Consider the following 14,768-nt stretch of genomic DNA (forward strand, 5'->3'; position numbering starts at 1 on the left):
TTGTTTTTTTTGCAAAATAACATTTATTTTAAATCTGTCACTGAAGGACGTGACAACTGGCAGCGTTTTCACTGAATACCTTGCGGAGTGCTTTCCCGTTGTCTCCGTATGTGTGTGCGAGGAAAGAGACAGAGACAAGGCTGGGGAGGGGAGAGGAATACAATGACATCTGTATTTTTCAATTATTATTTAGATTATTTGGAGGATTGTGATTTTATATAGAAAGAAGGAAAAAAACCCCAAGAACAAGAGGAAGAGAAATGGGAGGCCGTGTTACCCTAGAGATGGGCAAAAATGGGAGCTTTTGCATTACCCACCAGCAGGGCATGGATGGATCTACCTGTCTATACAGTAGCCATCACTGCACTATGGCCCTGATCCTGCAAGTTGTTCCGTGTGGACACCCTCCCATCTGAATAAGAACAGATTTAAGTACATGCTTAAAGTTCAATATATTTTAAACCCTTTGCCTTTGGGAAGAATCCATACAGAGCAAGAGAAAAGGTAAAAAAGAGCTAATATAAAGATCAGACTTGGAATCAAAGCAAAGGGGGATGCTATGCAAAAACAAATCATTGTTGATCATTTGAGAAAACAGCTTTAATGGGAAGTTGGACGTGGGCAACTGTTATAACCAAATTCATGATTGGGGGTGTGTGGTGTGACAAGAGTTAGTCATAAAAACTTCTCTGAAAATTTTTAACCAAATTTCACCATTTTTTCAAAAATGGAAATTTCCATGAAAACATTTTTGATTTTTTTCAATTTTTTCCATGTTTTGATGATTTTCTTTGTTTTGTTTCTTTGTTTTAAATTTTTTTCCTTTCTTTTCTGTTGCCATTTGGAGTGATCAGTCTAATGCAAAGCTTTTGAAAATGTTTCTGAAACAGAAAACTCATTTTAGACAATTTTTAATTTTTGAATGAAAAAAAAAGATCGAACCAAAAGTCTCTGGAAAAATTTGAAAAGCAAAAAATGAGTTTGTTTCACAACCATATGAAATGAATGAAACTTTATTGGAAAATTTTTAAAGCATTGTAACTTTTTTTGTAATGGTTGGTTAGCTCTAGTGGTGACTTCACAATGATTGCATGTGCCATCTCTGAGCATGCTTAATTCCATGAGACCAAATCTGAGTGGCATGAGAGAAAGGGACAACTGATTCTGGGAATGGGAACACTGGTTTCTGGTGACAGCAGCTGGTGCAAGCTACATCTTATTTTCTAAGTGTTTCTCAATTTTGAGCCAGTGACCACTTTGTCCTGCCTTCTCAGCAAATCCTCTGTCACTCCCGGAGATGCACTGTTGTCCTATCCCTATACTGAGACACGCTGGCTCAGTTTCCTTGCTCCGTGCTCTGCTTCCAGGTGCGATGAGAAAGGCCAGTGCAAACTGCTGGAGGACAGCTCAGCGGAAACAAAACAACCTGCAAAAAACACTGGAAGAAAGGAGGGGTCTCAACCTGCAAAGATAGGCCCCTGGACTGCTTTGGCTGAAAGGTGAGGCCCCAAGGAGTGCTTGTCACACTCCATCTCCTCCCCTGTCTGGCTCTAGCTCTAAGAAAGTCCGTGGGTGAGATTTAGCTAAGCCCACGGCCATTCTACTTCTGCCTTGGCAATAGTGGCATGAGGAGCTGCTCACACACCGAGGAGATCTATTTGCACAGATATGCTAAGATTACTCTCTTGTAAAGTTGCAAAAGCCAAAGTATATTTAAAACATCAAGCCCTAGGAGCCAAGTGACAGCCAGGTTCCCACGGAGGAAGCCGGTCAGTGAGCAGCGTCTCGGCAGCCACAAGCTTTGGCACAGGAGGACTGGAGTGCTGGGAAGGGAGAGCCCAGCATTACGGCATCTGCCTCTCCTTGGCCAAGTCTCCCTCTCTCTCTCGCTGACGTTCCTGCTGAGACCCGGGCCAGCAGCACTCCTTTTTGGCCTGCCTGTTCTCTCCGCCACTGAAGCGGGGATCTGGAAGCCTGCAAAGATGAGACTCGGGAGACAGCTGTCTCTAAGCACTGCTCCTTTCTCCCCCTCTTCTGCCCCCATGCCGTCACTCCATAAAGGCTGCTTGGTTGGGAAACTGCAAAGAGGTTAGAGAGGAGTTTGCAAAATACAGGGTTTCAAAGCAAAATGGGCCTGTTTGTTCCACATGACAGTTACCCCCAGCATTACCCAGGAAGCACTGCAGCAGCCAAGTCACCTATTGGTCCTTAGCATTAGTGTTGGTGATGCTGTTGCACTATTTGCCACGTTGGAATTGCCAGTGTTGCTAGCACCCTTTTTCTCCAGCTGGGCCCAGCCCCCTACCCGGCCTGTCTCTTACTCGTTCTCCATTTTGTTCTATGATGCCATCAGTTGATTAATAAACTATTAATTTTATGCACCTTGTGGTTATGTTCTGGGATGGCGAGGATGAGGCGGACTGTGTAAGCGACCTTGGCACACTCAGACACACTTGTCACTCCTTCATTAATTCCCCTCTCTCGGTTTCCTCTCCAACGGGAGCAGTGCAAGGGGACAGACGAATGGCCCTGGGGTGGCCTCTCTTCATCCATGGGGCCAGGGGAGCAGCAGCGTGAGTGACAGCGCCTTGCTGCACATGTTTTTCTGCTCCCCTCAGCCCTACCTTGGAGGGGCTGATCTCCAGTGGGGAGAGGACAAGCCAACCTCCATTTCAGATCGGCGCTCAGCCTGTGCGGAGACTACCAACATGGGGGCCAGGGTGGGCTACTAGTGGGATGGCTTTGGGGATGTGTCCCCTAGGAAGTGAACTGAGTCCACCACAGTCACTTCACGTAAGGTATATGTACACTGCAGCTGGAGGATCAATTCCCAGCTCGGGTAGATGGACATGGACTAGCTCTGATCAAGCTACATGCTAAATACAGTGCTGTAGCCACAGCCACATGGGCAGCAGCTTGGGCTGGTTGCCTCAGTACATACCTAGGCTCTCAGACAGGGCTGTATGCGGGTGGCTAGACTGAGCTGCTGTCTGCACTCTACTGCCATGTTGCTATTTTAGTGCAATCAGAGCTAATACATGTACGTCCCAGCTATTGTGTAGAGGTGCCCTGTGAAGCCATGGAATAGATAAAATGCCTTTGGTCTCCTATGGGTCTGCATCAGCCCCATCCCCCTGCAACCCGTATAGGCCTGTATCATTCCCTCCCTCTGCACCACCTCTAGGCATTGTCTGCCTGATTACAGGTTGCCCATGGACTCCAGAAGAATTCACATCCCATGCTGCTCGGCCAGAAACCTGGGAACTTCAGGCTGGATCACGAAGGGAAAGGAAGGAAGTATGGGATATCCAAAAGGGGATGCACGGGATGGAAACAAATCACCCCCTCCATGCCCGTAGCCTCACTCTACTAGGCTCCATGGTCTATAATGCTTCTGAACACGTCTCCATTGCCCGATTTATCACACAGGTGTAAGGCCTCACCCCTAAGCCTCCAGCACTTAACCTCCTGCCCTCACCACCCCATGATAAACTCAGCCCCCGGCCCCCGGAAGCCCAATGCAGGATGTGGACACTGGGATAGTGGCTGGAATTTCAGATACAGGCTAGGTGTCAAGTATCAAAAGGGGAGTGCTAGACCGTTTGCCTGACTTCCCCTCCCACCTTTCCCAGGTGTGGCTGGTCAATGCAGTGCAACTTGTCTTTTGAGGGGAGGGCAGAGGGACTGAGAAGTGTCTAGGGTGGCAGCCAGTAGCCCCTCCTTTATCTGGGTAATAATAATAATATCCAATAATATTTCTTTATGTTTAGTGCTTACACAGAGCTCTCCATATTGGAATTTCAAAGCACTTTACATATTAAAGCATTATGTCTCACAATCTCCGGTGAGGGAGGTAAGTGTCCTTATCCCCATTTTACAGATGGGGAAACTGAGGCACAGTTAGGCAAAATGACTTGCCCAAGGTCACTGAGCGAGCCAGTGGCACAGCCAGAACTTGCTGCAGTTACACACTCTAGATGTTCCCCTACAGCTGCTCAGACTCACCCTTCCTTGCTGCCTGCTGCCATAAGAAAGGCCTCCACACTCCTGACTTCCCTCCTTGCTTACGACTGGATGCTAGAAGCACACAGGAACACAAGTGTGCTTGGGAGCTGTATTTATATATTTAGCATACAGTGGATCCAGTTTCTCCTGGAATCATGCAGTGATTTATGCCAGTGCAAAGCAAGGGCCAAGTGAGTGCGAAATGCTAGCAATTCAGAGTGGTAGCGTTTCACGCCTTCTGTGCACTGGTATACAGGACTGCACAAGGGGCAGGGCAAGCGGGAAGGGGGCCCATTGTGCCTTCCCATACAGATGAAATATCATGAGAGTTATAAGCATCTACAAGGCAGCACCCAGGCACTGTCAGAACACGGGCTTTGCATTTCATCACACACACATAACAGCCACACACATATTTGTAAAAAGAAAAGGAGTACTTGTGGCACCTTGGAGACTAACAAATTTATTTGAGCATAAGCTTTCGTGAGCTACAGCTCACTTCATCGGATGCATTTGGTGGAAAATACAGTGGGGAGATTTATATACACACACAGAGAACATGAAACAATGCGTTTTATCATACATACTGTAAGGAGAGTGATCACTTAAGATGAGCCATCACCAGCAACGGGGGGGGGGGGGGGAGGAAGGAGGAAAACCTTTCATGGTGACCAGCAAGGTAGGCTATTTCCAGCAGTTAACAAGAACGTCTGAGGAACAGTGGGGGGTGGGAGATAAACATGGGGAAATAGTTTTACTTTGTGTAATGACCCATCCACTCCCAGTCTCTATTCAAGCCTAAGTTAATTGTATCCAGTTTGCAAATTAATTCCAATTCAGCAGTCTCTCCTTGGAGTCTGTTTCTGAAGTTTTTTTTGTTGAAGTATTGCCACTTTTAGGTCTGTAATCAAATGACCAGAGAGATTGAAGTGTCTCCAACTGGTTTTTGAATGTTATAATTCTTGATGTCTGATTTGTGTCCATTTATTCTTTTACGTAGAGACTGTCCAGTTTGACCAATGTACATGGCAGAGGGGCATTGCTGGCACATGATGGCATATATCACATTGGTAGATGTGCAAGTGAACGAGCCTCTGATAGTGTGGCTGATGTGATTAGGCCCTATGATGGTGTCCCCTGAATAGATACGTGGACACAGTTGGCAACGGGCTTTGTTGCAAGGATAGGTTCCTGGGTTAGTGGTTCTGTTGTGTGGTGTGTGGTTGCTGGTGAGTATTTGCTTCAGGTTGGGGGGCTATCTGTAAGCAAGGACTGGCCTGTCTCCCAAGATCTGTGAGAGTGATGGGTCGTCCTTCAGGATAGGTTGTAGATCCTTGATGATGCGTTGGAGAGGTTTTAGTTGGGGGCTTAAGGTGATGGCTAGTGGTGTCCCGTCCCCCACCCGCCACTGTTCCTCAGATGTTCTTGTTAACTGCTGGAAATGGCCTAGCTTACTTGTCACCATGAAAGGTTTTCCTCCTTCCCCCCATCCGCTGCTGGTAATGGCTCATCTTAAGTGATCACTCTCCTTACAGTGTGTATGATAAAACCCATTGTTTCATGTTCTCTGTGTGTGTATATAAATCTCCCCACTGTATTTTCCACCAAATGCATCCGATGAAGTGAGCTGTAGCTCATGAAAGCTTATGCTCTAATAAATTTGTTAGTCTCCAAGGTGCCACAAGTACTCCTTTTCTTTTTGCGAATACAGACTAACACGGCTGCTACTCTGAAACACATATTTGTCAATGCTCTTTTCCGCCTGTTTTGTTTAGTGCAGGTTGCAGTGCCCCCTAGTGGCTCCTCGTATAAAATATACCTTTCAGCATGTCACCGTCATGCGGTGGTTTCGCATTTGACTTTTTGTCTGGAGGCCTAGGAGGCATTTATAGAGGGATGCATCCTTGACCCGGGCTTACAGGCAAATAGCAGCTGGTGGCCTTGCCCTGTCAGCAAAACACCAGACAAACCAGTTTAACTTGCACCAGATTGTACTGAATGACTGTGTAGGGCAGGGGTGTGCTAGGACAGTTCGCTGGAGAAGGTTGGAATAGGTCTAGGTGGGGAGGAATTCACCTCTGTGTGACCTCTGCTTAACTGAGGCAGAAGGCAGTACTCTGGTATTGTCTAGCCAGAGGGATCCTGGCCCGATGCACCTAGAATGAATGGATACATGAGGATTTTCTGCTCTGTGAGGAATTGGCATGGATAGACAGAGAGATGTGACATATACTGGAATAAGCCACAACTCTTCATGCAGACACATTTTCTCTGTTTTGCCATTTGACTTGGTTATAAGATTTTCTTTCACCTTCTTCCCTAAATTGTTGCTGGGTGCACTACAAACAGCTGCTGTATCACACCCCAGAAGCAGCTGCATTTCAGTAACAGGAGAGCTGGCTTCCCTGTCATACTTGCCAACTGCCCCACGTGGAACAGGAAAGTCGTGAGTTTTTCTGCCTTGCTGCCCCAAGTGGCTAGGTCTGAGCGGCAAATAGCTTTGGCTGCAGTTTTCAGCTGTGAAGGCTAGAGGCTGCTGGTCTCACTGCTGCTGAGCAGTCAGAGGCACTGGGTAAAGGCACGGTGTGCAGGGAAGGGGAAGAGGCAACTGTATCCCCTAATCCCTACCAGACCTCACCAATGGGAGCACATTCTCTCCCCGTCCCGCACCCCAGAGGGGTACCAGGGTGGGGTGGGAGGAGCAAGAGGTCTTCCCCCAGAGGAGAGGCAAGCAAAGAAAGACATCTCTGCCAAGGTGCCCCACCATGGCGGGAGGGAAGCAAGGAACCAGCAGACACCCTGGGAGGAGGGCCAGGCATGTAGTGAGCTAAGGCCAGCAGGGCTGCAGCTCCTGCAGCTTTGGGACTGGCCAGAGACTGATGATTTGATGGAGAGATGAGGCCTTCTTCCTCCTCAGCTGGTCAGATCACTTCCGGGGGTAGCGCTAGAGGCGGGAGGCATGCGGGGAAGCCGGAGGTGGCGGCGCTCTGGTCCTGAGAGGAGCTTCTGGAGCCTGGCCTCTTGCCTGGGGGAGGGGGAAAGGCCTCAGCCCTCGAGACATGTGGGATGGCCCAGGGTGTGTTTGCCTGGAGGCACCTGGGGGCTGTGGGGTTTCAGGTGAGGCTCCTGGGATCTCACTCTGCAATGCAGCCTGTACTGAATGTGCTCATGCCAGTCCAGCCAGGAGAGCCCGCTGAGCGGTAGGCACCCCCCGGCTCTGACAAGTGGGGCTTCAGCAGCACCTGCATCCAGGAGCAGTGGGGCAGTTGCCATGGATACTGACACTCACTCACTTCCGTGCACCACTGTGTGCGCTGGCTCCAGCCTGGCTGGGACGAGCAGGGCGTAGCTACCTGCAGTGGGGGCACCCCAGGGGGAGAAGGAGGAGAAGAACAGGACCATCAGCAGGAGGAAGTGGAAGTGGGGGGCGCGAAGAGGACATGCCTCACATGAGGAAGGAGCACCTTGTCCCAGGTGGCTGGCCCATTTAAAGGCATCAGGGCCCATCTTGGCTCACCAGTAAGTACTTAACTCCCTAGGTGGCTGGTTGGCAGCTAATTGACTAACGAGCCCTGGGCCTGATAAAGGCTACCAGAGCACAGTTGGAGGATAGTGCTTCTAGAGAGAGAAGGCACCTAGAGAAGCCACCAGGAGGTGGCTGTTTGCCTGTGACTCTCCCCAGGGATGAAATGGCTGAGTGGGAAAAGGAGAGCTGTGGACTCCTGGGCGAGGGAGAGGAAGCCCATCTGAACCCTCACACGGACCTTGGATGGGCTTGGACTCGAGGGGCTAAAGGAGAGGCGAGTACCCTCTGTAAAAGAGCTAACAAATCAGACCCCCACCCTACACACACACACACACAAAAGGGGGTGTAAGTTTGAAGTATTTGGGTCTGAGCAGGGATGTCCTGGGGGGGGGGAGCGGGCCTGGGAGAAATCAGCCTGTATGGGTCCCCCCTGTAACACTTTTTTATACAGGTGAAATCTGGTGTGGGGAGGGGACACCAGTGCTGGGGGGGGGTGAGGGATGATGGAGAGTCACAGGATGGCAGCCCTGTGCTAAGGGCAAGGGGGCCACCTGGGCTGGTGGGCCCTGGAAAAGGGAGTGGTCCAGGGCAGAAGGGCAATGGATGAGGTCAGCCTGGTGCTGGCATATTCTGGTGGCGCTAGGATGCTGGCGGCTGGTGTGGCGACGGGCAAACAAGAAAAAGAAATACAACGTGTGCTTCCTGCTGGTGAGTGTGGGCCCAACCCCTGATTCCAGGCCCCCCTCTAACTCCCTGGGCTGGCCTGGTCCCCCAGGCACCCCTAACCCCACACCTCCCTGGGCTGGCCTAGCGCCCCCCCGCACAACAAATGCGCACTGAAGCGAGGGGCCCACCAAAGCGCGGGGCCCGGAGTGGTTGCCTGATTCGCCATACCCAAGGGATGGCTCTGGGTCTGAGTAAACGATTGACAGAATCCAGAGGGAGCTAAGGGCAATGCACTCAAAAGGGGGGGTGTTTGAGGGTGGTGCCCCTAATACACACCAAGGAGCTTGTAGGCTAGCTGGTTTCTCTCAGGAAGATCGCTCCAAAGTAGAGGAGATCCAGAGCCTATTGGGCAGAGAGGTGCTTGTGTGGTGGAGGGCAACTGGCCCTGGCAGGGGCTTCCACATGTTAAGATATGCATCCTGCCTTTGAGAGACATCCCTGAACCAGGCCTGGATGTGACCCTGGGTTTTTATATGCCCCCATGCAACGTGGACAGTGGAGTTTGAGGAACTCCTTGTACATCTCTTCAGGGTTGTATTGTGACAAAGGGCCCTCATGACTGACTGCAGAGTCACTGTATGCTAGGTGAGGTAGAGAAGGCGGTGTGTGCAGAGTTGGGGTCTGGAGGGAGAGAACTTTAAGAACACCGTGAGGTCAGTTTTATGATCATGATCATTCTGATCATCCTATGAAAATAATCTACAAATCATAACAGACACGCAGGCCTCTGTGGGACAGGGACTGAGCATCTCATAGGCCCCAGCTTATTGTGGAAACTTCCCCTATAATTATTTTCCATGCATTGGCAACCCATGGAATCTATAACTTGCATTTAAGCTATGCATCTTATAAATAGCTCTTATTCTATGGGGTCTCAGAGTAGCAGCCGTGTTAGTCTGTATTTGCAAAAAGAAAAGGAGTACTTGTGGCACCTTAGAGACTAACAAATTTATTTGAGCATAAGCTTTCATGAGCTACAGCTCACTTCATCAGATGCATTCAGTGGAAAATACAGTGGGGAGATTTATATACATAGAGAACATGAAACAATGGGTGTTACCATACACACTGTAACCAGAGTGATCAATTAAGGTGAGCTATTACTAGCAGGAGAGCGGGGGGAGGGGAACCTTTTGTAGTGATAATCAAGGTGGGCCATTTCCAGCAGTTGACAAGAAAGTCTGAGAAACAGAGGGGGGTGGGGGTGGGAGATAAACATGGGGAAATAGTTTTACTTTGTGTAATGACCCATCCACTCCCAGTCTCTATTCAAGCCTAAGTTAATTGTATCCAGTTTGCAAATTAATTCCAATTCAGCAGTCTCTCCTTGGAGTCTGTTTCTGAAGTTTTTTTGTTGAAGTATTGCCACTTTTAGGTCTGTAATCAAGTGACCAGAGATTGAAGTGTCTCCAACTGGTTTTTGAATGTTATAATTCTTGATGTCTGATTTGTGTCCATTTATTCTTTTACGTAGAGACTGTCCAGTTTGACCAATGTACATGGCAGAGGGGCATTGCTGGCACATGATGGCATATATCACATTGGTAGATGCGCAAGTGAATGAGCCTCTGATAGTGTGGCTGATGTGATTAGGCCCTATGATGGTGTCCCCTGAATAGATACGTGGACACAGTTGGCAACGGGCTTTGTTGCAAGGATAGGTTCCTGGGCTAGTGGTTCTGTTGTGTGGTGTGTGATTGCTTCAGGTTGGGGGGCTGTGGGTAAGCAAGGACTGGCCTGTCTCCCAAGATCTGTGAGAGTGATGGGTCGTCCTTCAGGATAGGTTGTAGATCCTTGATGGTGCGTTGGAGAGGTTTTAGTTGGGGGCTGAAAGTGATGGCTAATGGTGTTCTGTTATTTTCTTTGTTGGGCCTGTCCTGTAGTAGGTGACTTCTGGGTACTCTTCTGGCTCTGTCAGTCAGTTTCTTCACTTCAGCAGGTGGGTATTGTAGTTGTAAGAATGCTTGATAGAGATCTTGTAGGTGTTTGTCTCTGTCTCAGGGGTTAGAGCAAATGCGGTTGTGTCGTAGAGCTTGGCTGTAGACAATGGATCATGTGGTGTGATCTGGGTGAAAGCTGGAAGCATGTAGGTAGGAATAGCAGTCAGTAGGTTTCCGGTATACGATAGTGTTTGTGATTATCGCTTATTAGCACCGTAGTGTCCAGGAAGTGGATCTCTTGTATGGACTGGTCCAGGCTGAGGTTGATGGTGGGATGGAAATTGTTGAAATCATGGTGGAATTCCTCAAGGGCTTCTTTTCCATGGGTCCAGATGATGAAGATGTCATCAATGTAGTGCAAGTAGAGTAGGGGCATTAGGGGACAAGAGCTGAGGGACGAGAGCTTAGACGTTGTTCTAAGTCAGCCATAAAAATGTTGGCATACTATGGGGCCATGTGGTTACTCATAGCAGTGCCGCTGATTTGAAGGTATACGTTGTCCTCAGCCGTAACTATTTCACATTTGGGGACAAAGTCACAAAGTTCAGCCACCAGGTTTGCCATGACGTTATCGGGGATACTGTTCCTGACGGCTTGTAGTCCATCTTTGTGTGGAATATTGGCCTAATCACATCAGCCACACTATCAGAGGCTTGTTCAATCTGCACATCTACCAATGTGATATATGCCATCATGTGCCAGCAATGCCCCTCTGCCATGTACATTGGTCAAACTGGACAGTCCCTACGTAAAAGAATAAATGGACACAAATCAGACATCAAGAATTATAACCTTCAAAAACCAGTTGGAGAACACTTCAATCTCTCTGGTCATTCGATTACAGACCTAAAAGTGGCAATACTTCAACAAAAACACTTCAAAAACAGACTCCAAGGAGAGACTGCTGAATTGGAATTAATTTGCAAACTGGATACAATTAACTTAGGCTTGAATAGAGACTGGGAGTGGATGGGTCATTACACAAAGTAAAACTATTTCCCCATGTTTATCTTCACCCCCCCCCCCCGTTTCTCAGACGTTCTTGTCAACTGCTGGAAATGGCCCACCTTGATTATCACTACAAAAGGTTCCCCCGCCCCCGCTCTCCTGCTAGTAATAACTCACCTTAAGTGGTCATTCTGGTTACAGTGTGTATGGTAACACCCATTGTTTCATGTTCTCTATGTATATAAATCTCACCACTGTATTTTCCACTGAATACATCCGATGAAGTGAGCTGTAGCTCATGAAAGCTTATGCTCAAATAAATTTGTTAGTCTCTAAGGTGCCACAAGTCCTCCTTTTCTTTCTATGGGGTCTGTATCTGTTGCTGACCTCTGTCGGAGTGTGATGGACCTGCCCTGGAGGAATCGTGTTTTCTTCTGGCCAAGTCAATGATGCTATTCCTAGGCTCACTGTGTCTCTCTGGAAGCTGAAGCTGTTAGGTTTGGAAGCTGTTCTTGAGTATCATGATGCTGCTACCTCTGCTTGCTGTCCCACCCTGGTGGTGTGGTGTTTTTGTGATCCAGACCTGGCGTTACTACGGCCAACTTCCCTTGCCCTGGTCTCTCACCATCTGCCTTGACTCTACTGTTCCTAAGGCCTTGTGCCACATATCGCCAGGTTCTTATCACTCAGGCCATCTGCCCTGGCCTTGTAGTTACTGTGTGCTAATTATATACACTGCAAAGCTCGCTGTGTTTAACTAGGTAAGAAACACCAATGCCCTCTGCAGTCTCACCTCCCTCTAATGCTAGCCACTAGATGGCAGCGTGTCCCTATCATCTGCATCAGTAACTGTGACCATCAGGCTGGGAGGACACTGGGCTGGACAGAAATCCCCCCCCCCCCGACCTTGCTGGTGCCTTCCAGGCAGAGGGGAGATGAGGCTTGTCCTAAGTGCTGAGACCCTTCCATGAATCCTGCTGCTGCTGCTTTCACACGTGTCTCTAATGCTTCTGCCACCAGAATAGGAAGCTCTGGATTCAAGGAGTGAGACCAGACAGCATTGGTTGAGTTTGGGGAAGATTGGCCATATACCAACTATATTATACAGGCCATGATTGTCACATGCTCCCATGTCACCACTCCATATCCGGTTCTGCTCTGCAACGACACCCACTACCTCGTCCTCCCAAGCATCACACCCCCTTTGGGATCATTCCTTGAGACAAACTGAGATGAGATAAAACCCAGGGAGAGCTGGTGTCTGCCTTTCTCCCAAATTCCAAGGGGCAGAGATACCAGCAAAGGGGGCACGGATACTGGATGAGGAGCTATGATACTGTAGCACTGGTGATATTTACAGAGCTGTCTTGTGTGGACTCAACTGAACAAAGGAGCTGCGCCATCTGTGCATGAGACACTATAGCCTGGATGCAGAAAACTAGACAGGCCTGCAAGAGAGCAGCCGGGAAAAGGCAAAATGGATTTTGGGAGATACAGCCATGGTGCTAAAGAGAACTACGGGCTGAAAGTCTCCATCAGGAGGCCAGACGACAGCACAGCGGCAAAACAGGAGAAGTGACTGGATTTGCCTTGCAACTGCTCTTCTAAAGCTCCAGCAGAAACATTTCACGGTGAGCAAGGAGCGTGAGCTGAACTCTCATCTGGCCTCCATTTTGAGAAAAAGTCTTGGAAAGAGTGCCATTGCCTGGGGACTCTTCCCAGTGTCCCGGGATGTGCTGGGAGCTTGACTTCTCCTGCCGTTCTACTAGGCTCTGAGAAGGCCCTTTGAAAACCGGGGCCCTGCTGGGCAGTGGAGCTGCAGCAGTGTGGTATGGTGCGGACCTGGGGGAAAACTGCCCCTCACTTAGTTTTGGCCTGCTGTACTGCTAGCTCTGGCTCTTACACCAGGATTACCCCCATTGGGTCAGTTCCCAGCTGGTCAGCTGTCTTGTGTAGACAAGGGCTAGTGAGGATTAAGGGACACTGCTCTGAGGAATCTGAGTGGAAGTGCTGGGTTTATCATGCCAACAAGTCTGTCCTGACCGCAGCCGTAGATTACTGCAGACCTAGCTGGAAACTTTCCATTAAAGTCTCTTTGACAGAAAATGGCGAGTTTTGTTGAAGAAATTCCTGCAGGAAACATTTGGGTGGGTTTTTTTTAACTTTCATTGAAAATCCAAAATTTTTTCAGTTGCTGAAACCCAAAACCATTCCAGGGGAAAATGTTAACAATGAGAATTCTATTTTTGGGAGGCGGTAGGGTGGTCAATTTTTTTTCATGGGGGAGGGCAGCAACTCTTTTTTCCACCAGCTTCATTGCTGACCCCTCGTAGGAAAGCAGAAGAACCCCGTGAATATATGGTATAGGTTCAGCTATGTAATCCTGTATGGGGGGGGTGGAGGGGTGTGTCAGGTAGGACTCTTCCCTGCCTGAGTCAGTTGGCTGGTTGATTACCCCTATTTTAGCTTGTAGAGCCATGTACGAACGTGTCACTGTTGCTCCTAGGTTTATCCAGCCCCTGCTTGGAGCCAGGGGTTGTCCAGTGACTCTCAGACTTCCTGAGGTCAGTGACTGCTAAAGCTCAGCTGTAGTAGATGCTTCGCTCCTCTTGCCGTTACCTGCTTGCTGTGGGATGAGTTGTGCTCTTCCTCCCTGACATCAGCGTCCTGCTAGCACAGTGCTCTGACACATCACACAGCAGCAAGGGAGATCCAGATGGTGCAGGGACTGTGTAGACAAACAGAAGCCATTATGTGCTCAGCAGTAAGTCGCATGCAGCCTTGGCCATTAAACCCCGTCTTATGGAAAGAGGGAATGCTGGCTGGCTGGGACACCGGGCTCATCTCTGACTCTCTCTGAAAACGGTCACCGGGGCTCTGATGTCCAGCCTGGCAGCTCTCAGAGACGGGCATGAAGGGGCTTCAGTTTGACAGCTAGAAGCTGGCCTTTCTGGCAGTCCAATTCCAGTTCTGAGGGTCAGCCCAGCTTCCAGGAGTGAGCCCAAATCTCTGTGCGGGGCTTCTGGGCCAGCTGCAAGGAGAGCAAGCAGCTGGGGTGGGGGTGGGGGGCGTGTGGGTTACTCCTTTGATTGCTAGAGGCCAGTGCAATAACAGGAGAAATACTGTTCTCGAACATCCATTGCTGGAAACTGTTTCTGATCTTACTCCCGTTTCCCTCTGTCCATCACAGAGCTTTTTGTGTGGTTCAGCAAATCCCGCTCTCTAGGGCACCATTCTTTCTCCGTTAGCCACACTTTCAGTCCAGGCTGGGGGAATGCTTCTCCTCAGTCTTAACATAGCAGGGCAGTATTCCAGTGGCTGAGTACTCATCTAGTCACTCCATAGGCCAGCTAGGCTGTCTGTAACCTGCTTTGCTGTTTCGGTGCCAAGCCAGCTGCTCTGGAACTTCCAGGCTCCAATGCTCCAGCCATCTCCCTTTTCAAAGGGGCTGCCCCCAGAGTTGGGTTTGTGTCCTTTAACATTACTTGGGTGTCAACCCAGCTGTGCTCTGGAAATGCAACTGCTGCAGGGGATGTATATGGCAACTCTTCCCACTTACAGCTCAGTGTGGGGTACTGTACACGTTGATGCTCGCATGTTTGTTCAAGCATGTCCACGGGTGT

The sequence above is a fragment of the Dermochelys coriacea genome, chromosome 8, assembly GCF_009764565.3.
Source record: "Dermochelys coriacea isolate rDerCor1 chromosome 8, rDerCor1.pri.v4, whole genome shotgun sequence".
Taxonomy (NCBI): domain Eukaryota; kingdom Metazoa; phylum Chordata; order Testudines; family Dermochelyidae; genus Dermochelys; species Dermochelys coriacea.